The sequence below is a fragment of the Ipomoea nil genome, unplaced genomic scaffold, assembly GCF_001879475.1.
Source record: "Ipomoea nil cultivar Tokyo-kokei standard unplaced genomic scaffold, Asagao_1.1 scaffold1596, whole genome shotgun sequence".
NCBI classification, from domain to species: Eukaryota; Viridiplantae; Streptophyta; class Magnoliopsida; order Solanales; family Convolvulaceae; genus Ipomoea; species Ipomoea nil.
The window spans coordinates 1,541,642-1,563,188 of NW_017618024.1; the positions used below are offsets into that span (position 1 = coordinate 1,541,642).

General features: G+C 32.9%; 1 long non-coding RNA gene across 6 annotated transcripts; it reads right to left on the bottom strand.

The window, feature by feature from the left end:
• Nucleotides 1-134: 134 nt before the first annotated feature.
• LOC109190946 lies at nt 135-4,606 on the bottom strand. Of its 6 annotated transcripts, none has more exons than XR_002055825.1 (9): nt 4,389-4,606; nt 3,629-3,913; nt 3,456-3,504; nt 3,274-3,336; nt 3,153-3,176; nt 2,938-3,059; nt 2,638-2,727; nt 969-1,030; nt 135-315 (listed from the first exon to the last, which is right to left on the bottom strand). It is a non-coding gene; the product is annotated as an uncharacterized LOC109190946 (long non-coding RNA). The 6 variants fall into 6 exon arrangements; XR_002055828.1 differs by having other exon boundaries at nt 3,450-3,504; XR_002055824.1 differs by lacking the exon at nt 3,153-3,176 and having other exon boundaries at nt 3,629-3,903.
• Between the last annotated feature and the right edge of the window lie 16,941 nt (nt 4,607-21,547).

The window sequence follows — 21,547 nt, forward strand, 5'->3', positions numbered from 1 at the left end:
GAGAAACAATAAGGAAACAAGAGGTATTAACTCATTAGTTCCCCTTTATATCATTTTAAAGTTCTATTTCATGAAGAATTGCATTTAGTGTAAACATTTTAGAGGATGCACTTCTTCCATTTTTTATATGAAAAATATCCTATAAATACTATATGCCCAACAGTGAAATCCCACATTTACATTGAAGCCAAGGAAGCCAAGGAAGCCAAGGAGAGAAAAATTAAGAAACAAAATGTATTAACTCATAAGTTCCCTTTATATCATTTTAAAGCTCTCTTTCAACAGCATACCAAGCACTACCCCTGCCATAGACACCTGAAATCATGAAGAGCATATTATTATGATAATAAAAGCAATAAAACTCAAACACGAGTAAGTGTATGCCTCTAGCATTTATAGAAATCAAATTTTATAAAATATTTAATGCATAAAAAACAATCCCTACGGTTCTTGTCAATGAACCTACGGTTTTCGAACAATGTATCTACGCAAGGGTCGTAGTGTTTTTTTAAACATGTAGAATAGGGTACTCAATAAATACACAGAGTGGCTCAAATCATGAATGGCCGTCCAACATCATATCGCCTAAAGTAAAGACATAATCGAGTCAAGATTGAACAATAAAAGTTTGCAAAACAAATTTGATATAAAATTTAAAAACTTTTGTTCTAGTTTCATGCAATTTTATTTCTAAACTCAGAATTTAACTCAACTTAAATTTTGAAACTATTCAAACTTGAGTTTGATGGTGTACGTATTTCAATAACCGGAAAGCAGTGTCAAGACCTCAATTGCAGGTGACCTAAACCGTTATCATACCTTAGAGCATCTATATCAATTGGTTTTTGCACAATAATTAAGAAGCCAAGTAAGAGAGAGAAGAAGGAAAAAAAAAAGGAAAAAAAAAGCATTCAGACACAAGAAATGCCTTCTCTTTCTCTCTCATTGGAATCCACAAAAAACCTTACCTTGCAGGAGATCAAAATGCATTCTCTCTCATTTTTCTCTATCATCCACCTCACCTTGGGCCCTACAAAAAATCAAGAAAAAACTACTAAAATGTGGATGCTCTTAGTACTTTACCCTAATTAATCATACAAAGATAAAAAAAAAATTGCATGTTGGTTAATTCCATTATGTTATGTATAATTAATCACAAATTGCAGACGCTAACACGAAATTTTTCCACAGGTATGCCTCTCACCGAAAGAAAAAAAACTCATTATCTAGATTAATGAATAGTAATGGGGATTGGGTGGAGGGAAGTGCCATGACAGCAGTTATTCAAAATTATTTTAATGTGATATTCCAATCTAATATGCCGGAAGATGGGAATCACTATTACAAAAAAGGGCTTTAACGTCAGTTTTTTGACCCCATTTAACGTCGGTTTTCGACCGACGTCTAAGTAGCAGACGTCGTAAATAGTGAGATACGACGTCGGTTGAAATAACCGACGTCGTAAATATTTTAAAATTATTTTTAATTAAGAAACGACGTCGATTTTAAATAAAACCGACGTCGTATATTTAAAAACAAAAAAAAACAAAATAAATTCACATAAGACGTCGGTTTTTTTTTAAAAAAACCGTCGTCTTATGTTAACTTTAAAAATAAAAAAGAAAAATAAACAACGTCGGTTATTTATAAATAACCGACGTCATTTATTTTTTTAATTTTTTTAACAATTTTCCACCCAATTAATCCTGTACACCTTTTACGATTTACAACAATTTTCTTAACTTGTCAAGCAGTTTGATATTCAAAATCTCACAATGAATCAAAACTAATAAAACTTATAATTAATTCAAAAGCAACTCATACCATCAACTAAACAAGTTAAATTTATGATAATTCTACAATTGATAATAATAATAATAATTTCAAACTTAAATGAGAAAATTTCAATTTTGATCACATGACTATAGGGGTATTGTTAATTTCAGCACCTGACTTTCAAAAGTGTCAATTTAGTACCTTGACTATGTAATATTTGTCAATTTTGGTCATTCCGGCTGAATTGACGGTCAAATTTGACTGGAAAAAATTAATCAAACATTTAGTCTATAATCTGAGGGGCAAAATCGTCTTTTGATCCTTTATAGACTAAATGTTGGATTAAATTTTTTTGGCCAAATTTGACCATCAATTTGGCCGGAGTGACCAAAATTGACAAAAATTACATAGTCAAGGTACTAAATTGACACTTTTAAAAGTCATGTGTTAAAATTAACAATGCCCCTATAGTCATGTGACCAAAATTAAAATTTTCTCAAACTTAAATTATCAACATCAACTAAACTTCAAGAATTGCTTTAACCATTCTTTGGGATCTTTTGAAATCAATGATGATGATTTCAAACTTAAATTCTACACAAGTTAAAATTTATTTTAAATGCTTCCAAAATATGTTAAACAGGGTCTCTCATTCTTTGGGATCTTTTAGAAACAAATAGAAGACATTTCAAAGAGTAGAGAAGCAAATATAAGAGGCCAGGTTTGCTTCAAGAGGTTTTAGATATCCTTTTTTTTTCAGCAGTAATATTCATCCAGTCATTGTAGACCTTTTCATTGGATCGTTCCTTGTTTACACTAGAATGACTTGTCAAATGAAATAACAAGAGTAATTTGCATTACCACTCAAGAAAAGTATTTTACCCCTCTCATAGCAAAGAATAGCTTTGGCATTCTCTAAGGTAAACCTTTCCATGGGACTGCAATAGCTTCCTGTGGAAAATAAACAAGCAATTGCCATATGAATAGAAAACCAACAACTCTGAAGAATCATACTTCCACCTAGTGGTACAATATAAAAGCAAAGGTTAAAGAAAAGAGTGTTAATTAAACCTTCAGAAAGTGATACCTCAAAACTTGGATAGTTCAGTTGACAACTAGGTCAAAGGGGATATAATAAAAAGAGATAAGCTCATTTCTAACCTTAGAATAGGTGTAGCTCTGCAAATCAATGAAAATCTCACCACAAGAATCTCTAACATCCACGGCGTAAAAAGCAATGCGCTTTGACAACTGTACTTTCGACACTTTGCATTTACAGATTTCTGTGGAGAAATTGCAGAAAGAATATGAAAATCATTTTTAAAAAGTGACAGAATTTCATATTCAATGGGTAAATGCAAATGTATAAAGAATACCTTAGTTGAAAGAGAGCAGTGTGGCTGACATAAGAACTACATATTAAATTATGGAAAGACAACTGACTAATAACTCTTAAATTTTTAGAATGTAATATAAGAACTCACATCACATATTTACCTCTTTCTATACATGCACATTCTTCTCATTCTCTAGTTGCTTAATCTTCTCTTCATAAATAGCCTGCAGATACAAAACGTTACAAATTGCTTCACAAAAGTATGGAATATCTAAAAAGGAACTATAGAATCATTATATAGATAATAAAGAAACAGTTAAGAGGAAGAAGGCATTACCTTTACCTCTCTGCCCACCCAGTACTGTTTATCACCTTCAGATAAATAAAGTTGGCTGTAAAAGCAAGAGCATAAGAAATTATTAAACAGCAACTAGTGCAATGTGCCATTAACTCATAAAGTAGAAGGAAAAAAAATCCAACTTGAATTGATTCCATGAATTCAAATCCTAAACCTACATGATTGGTAGATAGATGTCTATTTGGATCCCTGTCTATTTTTGTTGCATCATTATTCTGCATCTCTCCAGTGTCTGTAGTATCCTCTTGTGATTCAGAAACATGGTTCTGATCATGAGGAGCCATTTGTCCAGCACCACTCGAGACATTCTCTGTGGTTCTATTCTACTTATTCTTCTTTTTCTTATTTTTCCTCTTCTTCTTCTCTTCTTCCATTATAGGACACTAGGACTTCAAAATGAGGACTTGGCAAGCTCTACAATAACAAGGACAACCTGCTAAGAACTTAGAGTCATCAAAAAGCAACAACAGCATCAGACTTATCAAAGAAATCAGCATCAGAGGTAAATTATAATTATTCAACTTCCTCATCTATATTTTAACTTTATCAATTACAATTATTCAACTTTCTCCATTTTCCTCACATGGCACCAAAAACCTACACTCCAGGCTGATTAATATCACGAGAAAAATCCATCCGCACAAAAATTCATATCAATCTCCTTGCCAATTGCAAACACCGGTAAATTAAAGCAAGCTCACGAAGGAAAATAAAAAACACATTAATTCATAACATTCACAATAACACATAAAATTCAAAATATAAACACAATAACATTCACAAATATAAAATTTCGAAATATATATAATAATAATTTAAAAAATTCAAAATATAACAACAAATTCGAAATAAAATTATAAATTTCAAAAAATATATAAGAAAAATTCAAAATATAAAATAAAAATATATATTACGTACCGTAGCGTCCGGCGACCAGGTGCGGCGAGGCGACGTCCGTTGAAGTTTTTGCTGCGACGTGACGCGACGGCTGGGGGCGGATGGCGACGACGAAGTCAAAAGGGGCGACGGCTGGCGACGACGAAGTCAAAAGGGGCGACGGTTGGCGACGACGGTGGCGACGAGAAGGAGGGGCTGGAGCAGTGGCAACATCGGCGGTGTGGTGCGTTGAAGAAGAAGAGAAATTATTTTGTTCGAATAGGCTTATATCTAGGGCTAAATTAAAAATACGACGTCGGGTATAAAGGAGCCGACGTCATATACTTAATAATTTATTTATTTTTTTAAAAAAAAAATAAAAGTTACGGCATCGGTATTCTATAAGATCGACGCCATAACCTTAATAAAAATTTAAAAAAAAAAATAAAAACTGAATACTATACGACGTCGGCTAGTTAATTAGCCGACGTCGTATAGTATATTTATTTTTATTTTTTTATTTTAAATACATACAACGTCGGTTATCTCAAAAATCCGACTTTGTATGTATTTAAAAAAATTAAAAATTATTTTAAATTTTTAACGTCGGTTTACCGACGTTAAATTGACGACGTTATAAGTGTTTTCTGTAGTAGTAAATGGATTTTTTGAGAATATTACTCCACGGGTAACGCATGCTCACAATGCATGAGTCTCTGCTTCGTCCATTTGTATTAGAGGAAGTCAAGGAGGCTTTATTTTCGATGTTCCCTGATAAAGCACCGGGCCCGGATGGAATGAATTCGGGTTTTTATCAGCATTTCTGGGATGTAGTAGGAGGAGATGTTTCTAATTTTGTTATAGGATGTCTGGAAACTCGTGTGATGCCCCCTCATTTGAATGATACTGATATTGTCCTTATCCCTGAGAAGGATACTCCTGAGCTAGTTTCAGATCTAAGGCCCATAGCCTTGAGTAATGTGGTGTATAGGTTCATGGCCAAGATGATTACGAATAGCATGAAGCCGATGATGAATGATATTATTTCGGACTCACAGAGTGCCTTTATACCAGATAGGCTGATAACTGATAACATTCTAATAGAGGCTGAGGTAGGGCATTTTTTGAACAGAAAATCATGTGGTACTGTAGGATGGGGAGCTCTCAAGTTGGATATGGCAAAGGCTTATCGTATGAAATGGTCCTTTTTGCGTGGCATGTTACTGGCTCTGGGTTTTGATAATAAATGGGTGGAGTTGATATGTATCCTACAGAATCTTAATAAATGGCAATCGCAGTGGACAGGTTGTACCCACAAGTGGCCTGAGGCAAGGTGACCCCTTATCTCCCTATCTATTTATTATTTGTGCAGAAGGCTTGTCGTTATTATTGCAGCAGGCACAGAATACTGGTTCCATACATGGCTGTAGAGTGGCAAAGGGGTGCCCCCTATTACCCATTTATTTTTTGCGGATGACAGTCTTTTGTTCTTCAAGGCTAATACACAGGAAGCTGGAGAAATAAAGAATTGTTTATCACGATATGAGAGTTTATCTGGACAAATGGTTAATTGCCAGAAATCCAGTATATGTTATAGCAAGAATACATGTGAAACTGATAGGGTGGCCGTAGCACAGCTGTTGGGAGTGGAACAGGCGCCAAATTTTGGAAGTATTTGGGACTCCCCTCTTTTATTGGGAGAAATAAAAGGGCAGTTTTTGCTTATATTGAAGATAAAATCAGACAAAGAATAGGCTCATGGAATAAGAAGTTGCTTTCGCAGGCCGGAAAGGAGATCTTATTGAAAAGTGTGGCACAATCTATTCCTACCTTCTCAATGAGTGTGTTTCTATTGCCTATTTCGGTCTGTTCGGCTATTGAACGTACGATGAATAAATATTGGTGGGGTAGTGGAGGTGAGCGAAATATACACTGGAAAGCATGGGATAGATTATGTATTCCAAAAAAGTATGGGGGTTTGGGTTTCAAAGATTTGAGAGCCTTCAATATAGCAATGTTGGGAAAGCAGACATGACGCTTTCTCACAAAACCAGACTCATTGGTAGCAAGAGTATACAAAGCCAGATATTATCCCAAGGATACTTTTATGGAAGCATCTTTAGGAAATAATCCTAGCTATTGTTGGAGGAGTATTATGGCAGCAAAAGATTTGGTTAGTTCTGGAGTCAGGCGCAGAATTGGAAATGGGCAGGCAACACTTATATGGGATCATCCATGGCTACAGGATGAGCATGATCCAATGATACACACTGAAATGCCCCCACAGTTAGCAGGTGCAAAGGTGGTAGGTTTAATTGATCAGGACACAGGACAATGGGATCATTCAATTCTAACAGATATTTTCGAACCAACTTATGTAACCCGTATTTTAAAAATATCTGTCTCACCAAACTATGAGGACGATTAGTATTGGCATGCAGACACAAGAGGATGTTACTCTGTTAAGAATGGATATATTGTTGGAAACATGTCCCAACCCAGGGCACTTTTGATAAATGGAACACATTATGGAGTCTCAAAATTCCCCCAAAATGGAAGACATTTTTATGGAGAGCTTTGAGTGATACATTGCCTACCACTACCAATCTGAATATAAAGAGAGTAGAGATTGATCTGACATGCGCAATGTGTGGTGTTACTCATGAGGATACTATGCATGCTTTAGTAACATGTGCTTTTGCAAGATCCATATGGCATGGATCCCACCTTCCAATCCCCATAATTAACACAAATATTTTTCATTCTTGGTTTGATGAAGTGATGAATATTTTAGATATTAATGGAATTATGTTCACAACAGTGATTCTATATTATATCTGGAAGGCCATGAATGGAGCGGTCTGGGATGCCTATTTACCCACCCCAAGAAGACTAGTAATCTCGGCCAACAATGGACTCAAAGCTTGGCAGTTGACTCATCCGATGGGAAGCATGCATGCAGCCGTACCACCGCAGTCTCACGAACAGCAACTCCAAGGCAGCAGTACGGATGTGCTGCAAAATCCAGTCCGAGAATGTCTCTTCGATGCAGCATATTACCCCACAACAAACAAGGCTTCAGTTGGAGCAATAGTACGCGACAACAATGTAAACTATGTTACAGCTTTTAGTACAATTTTGCCGAACTGTTTCTCACCATTAATGGCGGAAGCATATGCATGCAAAGAGATTTTGTCCTGGCTCAGGGATCGTGGAGATCGACACATACGCATCTACACGGATTGTCTGACACTGAAGAATTATTTGTCGTCCATCAGCGGACCAGTTCGTTCTTACGTTGGTTATGCCATAGATAGTTGCAGGTCTATTTTTACTTCGTTTGATTTATGTTCTATTAGTTTCGTACCTAGATCAGATAATTTTGTAGCTCATACTTTAGCATCTTTAGCTTTCGATCATTCTACTGCTATGTATTGGGATGGTGTCCCGCCAGACACTATTTCAGCATATCTCTAATATAAACCGTCTCGGTTATTTTCAAAAAAAAAAAAATCACAAATTAACCTGTGAGTGTGGTTGAGTGAAAGAGACTCATTTATCATTAACCAAAAGTTAAGGGTTCGATCTTTGATTTTGGGATGGAGCAACCTTAAATATTTAGGCCAGTTATCCCACCTAAAAGAGGTGCCTACAATTCAACAAGTGGAGGATACACCAAAAAAAAAAAAAATGCCTAAACTTATATTCTAAGAAAAGTTGGTCATACAAGGGCTCATTAAAAATTAACTCTTTAAACATAGTAGGTTTCTAAAGGAACTATTAACACATTAGTTATATTCAAAAAAAAAAAAAAAAAAAAAAAAAAAAGTAACACATTAGTTATAAAACGAGTTTATTTTCCAAGAAACTTTCCTCACATTATGCGTTCTCATATTTATAGCATAAATATTTGTGAAATTTATCCAAAACTTAAAGTTCACGGTTTGAGAAGGGCCTTTAAAATTGAATGAACATTTTTATTAGTCTTAATGTATAAATTTCAGGCACTACGGAAAATGTAATGTGCATAAAATTCAATATACGATTGAATTTTAAAAATTCTTAAAATATACCTTTCTAAAGACATAAAATATATCAAAACAAGGGAAAATGACACTTTTTCTCCTTGTGTTGTTTATTAATAGCACATTTTTCTCATATGTTGTTTGTGTAACAACTTTATCCCCCCAATTGTTTTTGAAGTGGCTATTTCCCCCCTCCCCCCCCCCCCCCCCCCCCCCCCTTTCCGTTAAATAAGTGTTAGGGATGTTAAATATGAGGGTAAAAATGACATTTCACTTATAATTATAATAATAATAATCTATCAATATAATAAAGCAGTAACTTTCTACTAAACACACTTTCCCGCCCATACGATACTGCGTCGTTTTGAGAAGTCAGAATAAAGCTTCGAATTTATTGTCTTCAATCAACGGTTGGCTTTCCAATGTGCATTATACGGCTAATATGTTATGATACCAATGTAATTAAATAGACTTCTGATTATGTAAGACTTCTAATGATAACCTAAATGTAATCTATTTCCAAGACTTCATATATCTATTTACATATATACACCTAAAGACATTCAGATATACACATACATATTGAACAACGTATTTAAAAAAAATGCTTCGAAATAATCAGCATGATGATTCTGATTTCTTTCTTGGAAACTCAAAGGTTTCCATCACTATTCCGGCTGCAAGTAATGCTATCTTCAAATTTCGAATTCCACTTCTTGAGCCTATATAAACCTCTGTGTCAATATTTTTTTACCCACCATTGTTCCATCTCTTCAGTTACATCTCTTCATTAGCAGTCAACAATATTCAAAATCCCTGCAAATTTAACCATGCCAAGTCAGTATGTTTTGGTTAAAGATATTGTCCCTCTTGATAGAGAGAGGGCCATACGAGTTAGGTGTGTTAGAGTTTATGAAATACCGGAAAGGAGAGGCTCGAAAGAGATGAAGAGTAGAGAGGTTCTGGTATGCGATCAAGAGGTAAGCACAATTTTTTTCACTGTTAAATTTTCCTGTCTTTCATTCCACAGTATAAAATCTGTTCACTAATCTATCATGCAGGGAACTTTTATTCATGTAAACATGCAAAACTCGGATGTAGACAAGTACAAGAATGTCTTCAAGGAAGGGAAGCTCTATTCTATAAAAAAAAAATTTGGTGTTCAGCCAGTACTATATGTATAGGACTTGTGATCATCAGTATATGATAAGGTTGAACTACGATACTCAGGTCAAGGCTATAAAATCCAGAGGCTTTCCTACCAACATGTTTCAGCTTAAACCCTATCAATGTCTGAAAGATCCAACTTAGTGAATGACAAAGTCATGTTTGGTAAGTCATTTATGTCTGCAATGCTAAATTTTCAGATTTAATTTTTACACCCATATAAATTTGTTTTGTTGGATTACAGATGTAATAGGCAGAGTCATTGACATACATGCTCCAGTTGACAAAATAATAGGGGGAAAACCAGCTAAACTGATAGATTTCAAGATAGCAGACAATGAGTAAGTTTCACACAATGTATGTATTAAGTTCATTAAAATATTTTTCCATTTTACTAACACATTTCAATACAGGGGAAATAATTTGAAATGCACTGTTTGGGATAACCATGTAGCTCCCATGCTACCATTCTACAATTCAGATCTCAAAGAACTATTAGTTGTGGTGATTCAGCTTTGTAGGGCAAAAATTGTAAATGGTAAGATGTTTAGTTATCCCTAAGATATATTTCTGTTTATTTTTCTGCTTCCCCTAAATCATTATTTTATACATCACTGTTTAATTTTTTTTTATGTTGTCCTATTAGGTGAAGTCAGGATCACAAGTTCCTATGATGCTACCAAGCTGTACTTGAATTCCTCTTATCAGGAAGTTGAAGATTTCAGGGCCAAGTAAGTTTCTAATTTTTCTTTTTAAATCAAACTTTGTTCAATCTTATTTACAGTACTGTATTCATTGTGTTTGTTTTTTTTTTTTTGGATTGTGTAGGATAACCACTATTCATAGTCCTATAAGAAGTATTAGCAATGCAACAATTATGTCCCAGTCCACTGGGATTTCTGAATTCAGGAGTGGTGCTCTCACTGTCACTTCAGTTGGTGATTTATTGAAAAACAAACAGGTGAGAATTGTATTCAGTTTACAATATGTCTGCTAGGACTACATTTAATCACTCAATTAGCAGTGTTACTAATTAATTTGTTGGTTCAATGTAGGATGGGGATTTTTATGTCCCTGCAGAGATTGTAGGAATTGAAGGTTCATTTGGATGGATGTACATATCTTGCATGACATCGGGTTGCAACAGAAAACTGAAACCAGATGGAGATGATCTACTGTGTACTAATTGTGATAAAAAGTACAAGGAAGGAATGACAAGATATCGGGTTAAAATAAGGGTTATGGATAAAGGATTATCATATGCTCCCTTCCTTTTATGGGATATGGAGTGTTCAGAGTTGGTAGGAATCCCTGCAAACCTCCTCTACAAGAAATATAACAAGGTAAGCTAACTATCCTAAACACATCACTGTCTTATTAGATACAAAATCTATTTCTTTGTTAACTTTTCCTAAATTGTTTTTGTCTTGGTTATAGGTTTCAGACATTCCAAAAGAGTTGGAATCACTAATTGGAATGTCAATGATATTTAAGATATCATTGAAAATCAGTGAGATGAGGGGAGCCAATCCAGCCTATATTGTGATGAGACTGTTGAGGGATGAAATATTAGTCTCTACCTACTGTTTAAAGCTGAAAGACAACCAAGAGAAGGACCTGATATCTAAAATGATTGATGAGGATGAAGAGGATGATGATGAATCTGATCAGGTAATACTATTTATGTTAGCATTTCAGTTTTTATTTCTTTTTTTTTTCCTACTTTTGCCTAAGTTTGAAAACTAAATCACTAATTTCATTTTATAGGAAGCATCCAATGGTGATAATGAGGTCAACAGTCCCACAAGTGTTCAGCAAACTCAGAGTCCAGTGCCTAATTTGGAAGAATGTAATTTGGTTAAGCGATCACTAATTGATTAGTTCTCTTCTTCTGGCAAGGTTAAGAAGACAAAAAATTGAGTGTTAAACCACAAGATTTTAGATGTCTGTTCTGTTGGTAAACTATGAGCAAAGTACAGACAATTGTCCACCTTTCTGTGTTGGTTGGAATTTTTGAAGTTTGTTTTTGGGAAGCACCAAGACTTCATAGCACTTTAATAGTGCTAAAGTACTGTATTTGAGTATTTTGGTTTATGTACTTATCAGTTGTCTAATCATCCATGAATGTTTAAACTATTTGGTATTGTATTGTGTATCTATCTGTATGCAGGTTGGATTTGAGAACTCCTAAGGATCACAATCTGATCTCTGAGTTACTAATGTTTTGCTAACAATTTTTTTAAATGGTTGTTTCTATGTCGTAAGCCTAACAGGATTTATCAAGAACCAGCAATAAAGGATATCAGTTTTCAAGCCATCAGAGAAAACCACAAGCAACCAAAGAGTAGCAACAAAAGAAAGTACAACATCAAATTGGATTAAAATGTAGTATAAGTTTTTTTTTTTTTTGGATATTCTTACCAAGTCTTTGGTAGTTGTAATTTTTCTTATTGTTGAATACTTGCAATTTGTATTATAAAACCTCATCTTATTTTGTGTGCCAAAACATTAAAGCTGTTGTTAGAATTGTTTTTTTCTTTACATTCCAAAGATAATCATCTATACTTAAATAATAAACTGCTTAGTAAGTTAAGTGATCTAATGTTAGAGTACCTAAAACAACTTATTAAATACCAAATCATTTAGGAAAGGAACAATCTGCCATCAAACACCCAAAATACATTTTTTAAAAAATATTTAGCTAAAGGAATAAAAACCATTTCTGAAACTTTAGCTAATTTGAGAATCACATTTTAAATAATGTACACATAGAACGAAATTATAAGTCATTTCAAATCTTAAATTATCAATTAGCTAAAGCAATACAGTCATAGATAATTTAATCATCTAAGAGTAACACTTTATCCACCATTTAGGCATCAGTTTTTGAAGATCATCATTTGCCTATGAAATGAACTTCTTGATAACCAATTTTTTAAAATACTTTACTAACAAAGCAATGGACTCATATAAATGGATTGAAAGTCATTTTAAATGAACTTTGAACTTAATTCCCTAAAGCAAAACAATTATTAATCTAAGAATCAGAAACTGCTAATCATTTTGGAATCACATTTTTAAGATCATCATTTGCCTATAGAAATAATTGCTTAGTAATAACACAGATAGAATTTCAAAGTAATGAACTCATATAAAGGAAATGACAGAAAATTTAAAATGAAATTTGTACTTCATTCCCTAAAGCAAAACAATCTACATATAATTGTTGGTATAATACTAAGAAATTGTCAATTGTTTTGGAATCAGATTTTGAAGATCATTTGGCTATAAAATTAACTGCTTAGTCATACCGTAGAGAAAATGTCAAAGTAATCAACTAATATAATGAATTTAAAGTCAATTTAAAATGAAATTTGGAATTAATTCCCTAAACAAAAACAATAGACATACAATTATTGATCTCAGATTCAAAAATTTTACAACGTTTTGGCATGAAATTTTTTAGATCATCAATTGCAGATATAATTAACTGCTTAGTAATACCCCATATACAATGTCAAAGTAATCAACTAATATAAAGGAATTGAAATGAAGTTTAAAATGAAATTTGGAATTAATTCCCTAAAGCAAAACAATTCACCCTTGAATTCTTGATCTAAGAAACATAAATGAAACATCATTTTTGCATCAGATTTTTAATATCATCATTTGCCTACAAATTGAACTTCTTACTAATACCACAGATACAATGTACAAGTAATGAACTCATTTAAAGGAATTCAAAGTCATTAAAATATCAATGACGGACTAAATTCCCTAAAGCAAAACAATCCACATAAATTTATTGATCTACGAATCAGAAATTTTACATCATTTTGCCATCACATTTATAACATCATCATTTGGCAATAAAATTAACTGCTTAGTAATAACACACATACAAGGTCAAAGAACTGAACTATGTGATTAATTGCAAATCCATGGAGGAAGCATATTTTTGGCATCAGATTGAAACATGGTCTAATAAAAAGAAATTTAGTTAAAATAATGGGATCTAATGTAATGCTGTAGTAATAAGGAATTATCCATCATTTTGGCATCAGATTTTAAATATCATCATTTGCCTATCAAATTAACTGCTCAGAAAAACCACAAATTTAATGTTAAAGTACTAAATACATTTAAGCAAAAATGACCTGATAAAGTCCATAGTATGATAAACTACAAAGCTAATATGTCAGCAATCTCAAAATATCAATTACATCAAAACAGATCATTTTATGCTCTTCCCAAGAGAAACTCAAGAGTCATTTAAATTATTACTGCTAATTCATTTTGCACACAAAACACCCTTTTTTAGACAAACAAGACAAGTTATTAACTAGACCTGATATAAAACCTAAATCTAAACACACTCAGACAGTTCCCCTATTGACAGTTAATGTTTTACAATAAACAAAAATTGCACTCAGTAATCATGCGGAAAATACTCAGTTCTACAATTATAGGTAGCAAAAGGAAGCAGCCAATTAACACTCCAAGTAACATACGCACATTAAGATCTTATTATTTAAGCATTACCTTTGCCAAATGTTGTTGTATGTACACTGTTTCTACAAGTTTTACCTCTTTACGCCATTCTTACACTGTAAACTTAGTGCTGTTGTCGACAATTTACCTGAAATTAAGGCAACGATGAAAATTTATGTAAAACCCTAACTGCTAAGGTATGTATACATCTATAACGATCTAAATTATAAGAAATCTATACACTAAGTACAATTCAAATTGTTGATGTACACAGATACATACATACATATATATATATATATATATATATATATATATATATATATATATATATATATATATATATATATATATATATATATATATATATATATATATAAAGATAAAAGAGTTTGAAATTTTACCTTGATATTAGGTTTCTCGACACCGTGTTGAATCCACAGATATTAGAAACACTCATCTATAACCTCTTACTCTAAAACACCAGAAATGTAACTTTAACAGTAGATCAGACCTAATTCCCTAAACCGATCTCAGATTTGTTTTTTCTGGTTAGAAAAAGGGAAGATTGTAGGGTGAGCTGTGTGTATAGACGAACAACAAGTAGTTCTACATCGAGAGAGAGAGAGAGCTCGGTCAGAATGAAATTGTGCTCGAAATTGAGTTTGAAACCTAAAGAATAGATGGCCATCGCTAAGATCGGAGAGATTCTACGCGATCGGAGTGAGTGTTAGAGAGAGAGAGAGAGCTAAGGGATTGACAGAGGTTCTACACTGTCCGAATGAGGTGTCCGGGTAGTCAAAGCCTACAATGGGTTGGGTTTGGGTTTTAGGATCCGGGTATGGGTATTACGGGCGGGTTTGGGTAGGGTATGTGGGCTCATTATTTAATAGGTTTTGGTTAGGGTATAAATGGGCTAAGTATATATTATGTGTTTATTATAATGGGCTAAGTATATATTTTGTTATGGTATAAATGGACTAAGTATATATTTTGACATGTGTTTATTTTGTACATATTATTATACGTAGGGAATAACAATTTTTTTCGCTTATTGTTCTGGATTACTATTGATAGATATTACTTTGCATCTACTTAGGTAATTATTTACTAAACACAAAGAATTACTATCTAACCCATTTTCTAATATGTTGCAGAAAATGTACATAGTAGAACGGTTGAAAAAAATAGTGATGTTGTCGGAAAAGAGAATCAGACGCACTCATACACGGAAGGAACACCAATGTTCACTTCTAATAGAACTATCACACCAAACACTTCGGTCACGAATGGTAAATCAAAACAATTTAAATTTTAATATATATGGTATTATTCTTTTAAATTCATGTATGTATAATTTTTTTGCTAATGTTTATTTTATTTTCAATGTGGAAAACAAGAACATGTGAGTATACACCTAAGCGCACATAATATGGAATATACAAAAACTAACAATAAATGCAGAAAATTCGTGCTAGGAGTCAACAGCCCTGTTTTCAATACTGGAAGTAGCGGCATAACTAATGGTACATTCAATTATGTTTTACAATCTATCAATTCTTTTATATAAACTTTTTTCATTTATACCTTCGTCTTTTATGCAATTTAACGGTACAAGGCCAATTATGCCAATCCACAACCACAAGACGACCGCTTTCAGAAATATCAAATGGTAAGGTTATTACTTTGGTTCTTAGAATGTTTCACGCACTTCGATTCTTTGAAAATTATTTTAATAATGTTTTTTTTTGTAAGTCAATACGAACGGAAAAATCATCCAAAACACGCAGTTTAGTGCAGACCCAAACGCAACAAATGTGCTTAATAGAGATTTATTTATGGCGTTCGAAGAAGTCTCCAATATTCCAGCAGCATCAACAAACCTAAACGTTACAGCGAATGGTAATTTTTTTAAGTTAATTGCGATTTTTGTTCTTTATTTTAAAGAATCAGGGAAATCATCTTTGACAAATTCTAAATTTTATATACAGGGTTCAATCAAAATGTTGAAGAAGAAGAAAATCTGACTACTGTATTACAACCGTCAGATGCAAACAAAGGTATGTCTCAAATTTAATTTTATTTAAATAAAAAAATTTTAAGTCTTATTTAATTAATTTAAATAATTGATTTAGTATTTTTCTACTTAGTGGAATACAATGATTTTGGTGATGCCAATAACACATGTCAACATTGCGAGGCGATTTTTTGGCACGAGGAAAGGATAAACAAAACAGTGATTCACGGTACACCCAGATATACAATGTGTTGCAACAATGGTAAAATTCAATTGCCAACAACACAATTGCCCCCGCCGCCGATATATGACCTTTTCTTTGGAGTTGGTGAAAAAAGCAAGCATTTCTTGAACAACATAAGAACGTACAATAATATGTTCTGTTTTACATCAATGGGTGGTAAGATAGATAGAGATGTGAACAAAAACGGTGGTCCACCAATTTTTCGGATACATGGACAAAACTTCCACTACATTGGTAGTCTTTTGCCTGTGGACGGGAAAAGACCACATTTTGCGCAGTTGTATATATATGATACTAATAATGAATTGATGAATCGTCTCAATTCCGTAAGGTATGTCTATAGTTGGATAGGTTATTGTTTAATATAATATCGCATATTAAATAAGCTGCCTTTGTAATTGAACTTATTCAAACGTTTCATGTTATATTAATAGGCCAAACGGTGATCTAAATGACATCCATGAAGAAATTGTCAAGGATATTCAACAAGCGTTGGATGCAAATAATGTTTTGGTAAAGTCCTTCAGAATGGCCCGTTCAGAAATAGAAAAAAATCCTTTGGCTGAGGTAAAGATAAAATTGCTTGGTAAGAGATCAAAGGATGCGAGAACTTACAATTTGCCTCAAGTTTCTGAAGTTGCTGCATTAATTGTTGGCGATATGGATGCAAATATTGGTGAGCGTGACATCGTTGTGGAAACGAAGAGCGGCCTATTACAACGAATTAGTGAACTAAACCCAGCTTACTTACCAATGCAATACCCGTTGTTGTTTCCTTACGGTGAGGACGGTTATAGGGAAGACATCCAATTCTCCACATTAAAAGGAAACAGTTCAGGTGGTTGTCAAAGGATTAGTCCGAGGGAATATTTTTCATACCTCATCCAGTCAAGATTATCGCAGGCTTCTACATTACTGTATGCAAAAAGGCTTTTCCAACAATTTTTGGTGGATGCGTATACAATGGTGGAGTCAGGAAGGTTGATATATATAAGGACACACCAAAAAAGTTTGAGGTGCGAAACATATAATTGCTTGAATGATGCATTTAACACGCGGTGAAGTGGATCCTCGCACTCAAGGAAAGAGAATAATATTGCCTTCAAGTTTTACGGGTGGTGCTAGATACATGATACAGAATTACCAGGACGCTATGGCTATATGTAGATGGGTTGGATACCCGGATCTCTTTATCACATTCACATGCAATCCAAAGTGGCTTGAGGTGAAACGCTTCTTGATTGATCGGAATTTAAAGCCAGAAGACCGGCCTGACATAATATGTAGATTATTCAAGTTGAAGTTGGATGCTTTAATTTCTGAATGCAGGAAGAACAAGTTGTTTGGACCCGTCATTGGAGGTACTTAACTATTTCGTTATGCTTTTTCTATTATTTGTGTAAGCTTTTTTATTGCTATTAACGTTGTTTATATTCTATTTTAACACCCATTTTTCAATGTTAACAGTTATCTATACCATCGAATTTCAAAGTTGGCTACTCATGTTTTAGAAGCTCAAATATTGACCGGAACAAGTGCTGGTACAAAGGTATTAATACCAAGGATGTCCTTAACACCGTCAGATCCAAGATTGCCTTTTAAGTTTCAAAGAAAACAATTTCCGCTAATGTTGTCATATGCCATGACAATAAACAAAAGCTAGGGACAAACATTGTCAAACGTCGGATTATTTTTGAAGAGGCCGGTGTTTAATCACGGACAAATGTATGTAGCGGTGTCAAGGGTTAGTAATCCTAGCGGGTTAAAAATTTTGATTTGTGACGATAATGTACAATCAAAAAATACGACTACAAATGTCGTATATAAAGAAGTTTTCAATAATGTTTAATAAAACTCGCAGTTCATCCTATTACTTTTAATTTTAAGTACTTACATTTTACTTCTTAGATTTATGACCGTGCATCGCACGGGTGCAAATACTAGTAATAATAATAATAATAATAATAATTATTATTATTATTATTATTATTATTATTATTATTATTAGTAATGAATTTGGTTTGCAATATAACTGTGCATTTTAGACGTGGAGTACTGCAATATATTAGGGCGTTGGGTGGGGTCGTCCTTTAATAATAATAATAATAATAATAATAATAATAATAATAATAATAATAATAATAATAATAATAATAATAATAATAATAATAATAATAATAATAATAATAAGTGAAATGTCATTTTTACCCTCATGTTTAACTGTCCTAACACTTACTTAACGGAGAAGGAGGAAAATAGCCACCTCAAAAACAATTAAAGGGGATAAAGTGGTTACATAAACAACACAGAGGATAAAAGTGTCATTTTCCCTTAAAACAATATATTATGCCTATCGAACTTACTTAAACTTATAAGCTCATAATATACAAATAAATTGCACAATCATAATAGCAATAATTTTTAATATGAGCACTCAAAATAATAAAATTTAAATTCAAATAATAATTTGAATAGTAATTTCTAATCTAAAAACATAATAAGTGTGAATGAAGGTTATACTCTTCATTTATATATGTCCGTTTTTTCTGTTAAGTTTTTTTTTTTTTATACATTATGCTATAAAAGTTGTACTTTATAATATTTTGGACAAACATACCCCTACCGTTATAACTTCTATTATCTTTTCCATTATTCTTCCAAGGCTGAACCCCAACCCTAAGGGCCCCCACACCCCGGCTCGACAGAGCATTTAGGAGGATGTATTTTTTCCATTATTGTTAGCATGCACATGCATCCACCATCATAGACGGAGCCAAAGGGGAGCAGGGGGGTCAACTGTCCCCCCCCCCCCCCCCCTCCCCCTCCCCATATATAATTTTTGTATGTATATATGTATATATAGTACATTTTTAAGTATTAGTATATAAAAACTGTTAATTATTAATAAGAAATGAATTAGATTAGTTGGTAGAGCATGCATTTGGTTATAATAATAAAGGTTAGGGGTTTGAATCCTATAGTTGTTAAAATAGTTTTACAGTTTTTGTTGGCTCCTTCCCTATGGCTTTAACACAGTCACGTTTTAATAGTTTTTTTAATATTTGATAAATACATACATACATACATATATATATATATATATATATATATATATATATATATATATATATATATATATATATATATATATATATATATATATATATATATATACACACATACATACACATACGCAGCATGGGTAATGTCCGCGTCTCGTCGCAAGGCTCATTTTTAGTTGTGGGTCATAGGGCGGGCAGCTTTATCTGATCAAGGGCCGGGGCACAAGGGTTCTGGTACTATCTAGGTGCGAAGAACCCCGGATGTGACTGCAATGAGCAAAAATCTCACTCACGGGCCTAAACGACGAGAAAACAGTCGAACGTCAGAGCAAGGGATCACCTAACGAATGGACGAGCTCAAAGGGGGGAGGGAGGCAAGAACCATGCTTTCAGAGAAGTGGCCGTCCGAATCTTATCTGAACTGCGAGAATAACTGACTAAGCCGTGCCATAAGGGGTCATTCTCCAAACGGGACGGGGCCAAGCCTTTATTTATTTATTTATATATATATATATATATATATATATATATATATATATATATATATATATATATATATATATATATATATATATATATATATATTCAAATTATTTTATCAAATTAGTTATGTTTCATATTTTGTTATGAATACTTTTTATAAAATTTTGATGTGTTTTATTTTTCGCCTATATCCCATAATATTTACACCTATATTTCTTATGTAATTTATTTATTTTTTTTAAATATCTTTTTTATTTTAATGTTTCGTCTTTACTGAAAAAAATTTCTAAATCTGTCCCTATTTCGTCCCCCCTCAACAGAATTCCTGGCTCCGTCCCTGTCCACCATATATTTTCTTATCTTCTTCAATAATAATATATACACATTATATAATGGATTTACATATATTTTAGTTATTTTTTAAAATATAAATATCAAATTTATAAAAATATTTTATATTATTATTATTATTATTATTATTATTATTATTATTATTATTATTATTATCATATACAATAATTTAAATATCCAAAATCTAAATAAATTTAATCTTTTAATATAAAGAACTAATATTAGGCACATATTTTTTACACATCGCGCATAAAAAATACTAGTTAAAATAATAAATTTCCAATTCATGAAAAACCCAATGGCTAGCCCATAGCCTAAAGAACAAATACATATACAATTGGAAAACCATAGGCCCAAAAAACTTAATAGGCTCAAATATCTCAATCATTATTGTGTGGACCATATTTTGTATACTGTAAAATAATGTACATTCAATATAAAAATAATGTACATTGTATACAGGGGATGAACATTATTTGTGTAATAAGTGTACATTATATTGTATAATATACATTCAGTACAAAAATAATATACATTTAATATATTAAAAATGTACTTTTTGTTATGGTCCATACAGCACTGTGTGGACCATGGTCTACACCCCAAATATATACATATTTGTTTACAAAAATAATACGGGCCATTTTTTTTTTCTGTGCACCCTAAGAGGGTTTATGTATATTAGAGAATGTAGAGACGTGGGTGAAGACATGAGGCATGTATGGGACACGTGGATGATAGATACGGAAGACAAGTTGATACCGTACACTTGTTAGCAATCCAGAAGGCCCTTCACACTATATAAGGCAATTTTCCCTCTCCCTTCAATATATCATCATCGGAACACTACAGGCACCTTGGTCTGGTGATCTCTGGTCTATACTCTCAACCAGCCACCTGCATTCGATTCTGCTATCAGTAGCATAGTTAGCTATAACGCATTCTTAGGGCCGTGATCTTTGTATTTCGGCTTAGGCTTTGTATTTACTATTTTAAGCCTAGCGTCCCGGGTAATAAAGTCGTTTTGTACCTATATACCCAATTTATGGTAGACCTGGTCGCTATAAAACCATCATTTTCCAATTCAATTTTTTAGACCTATATACCCAATTTATGGTACCCATATATATATATATATATATATATATATATATATATATATATATATATATATATATGGACGCATTCAGGTATGAATAAGTGCCCATGAGGGAATATGTGAACGAATTCGCGCGTGATACGTGTCCAGATCTAATAGATTAAAAATACGTGGCGGTATTTTCGTAAATAATTAAACATCGAAATGCAAGTAAAATCACTTACAAGTGTACCTACTTTCACCTATAAGTGCATGTAATTTT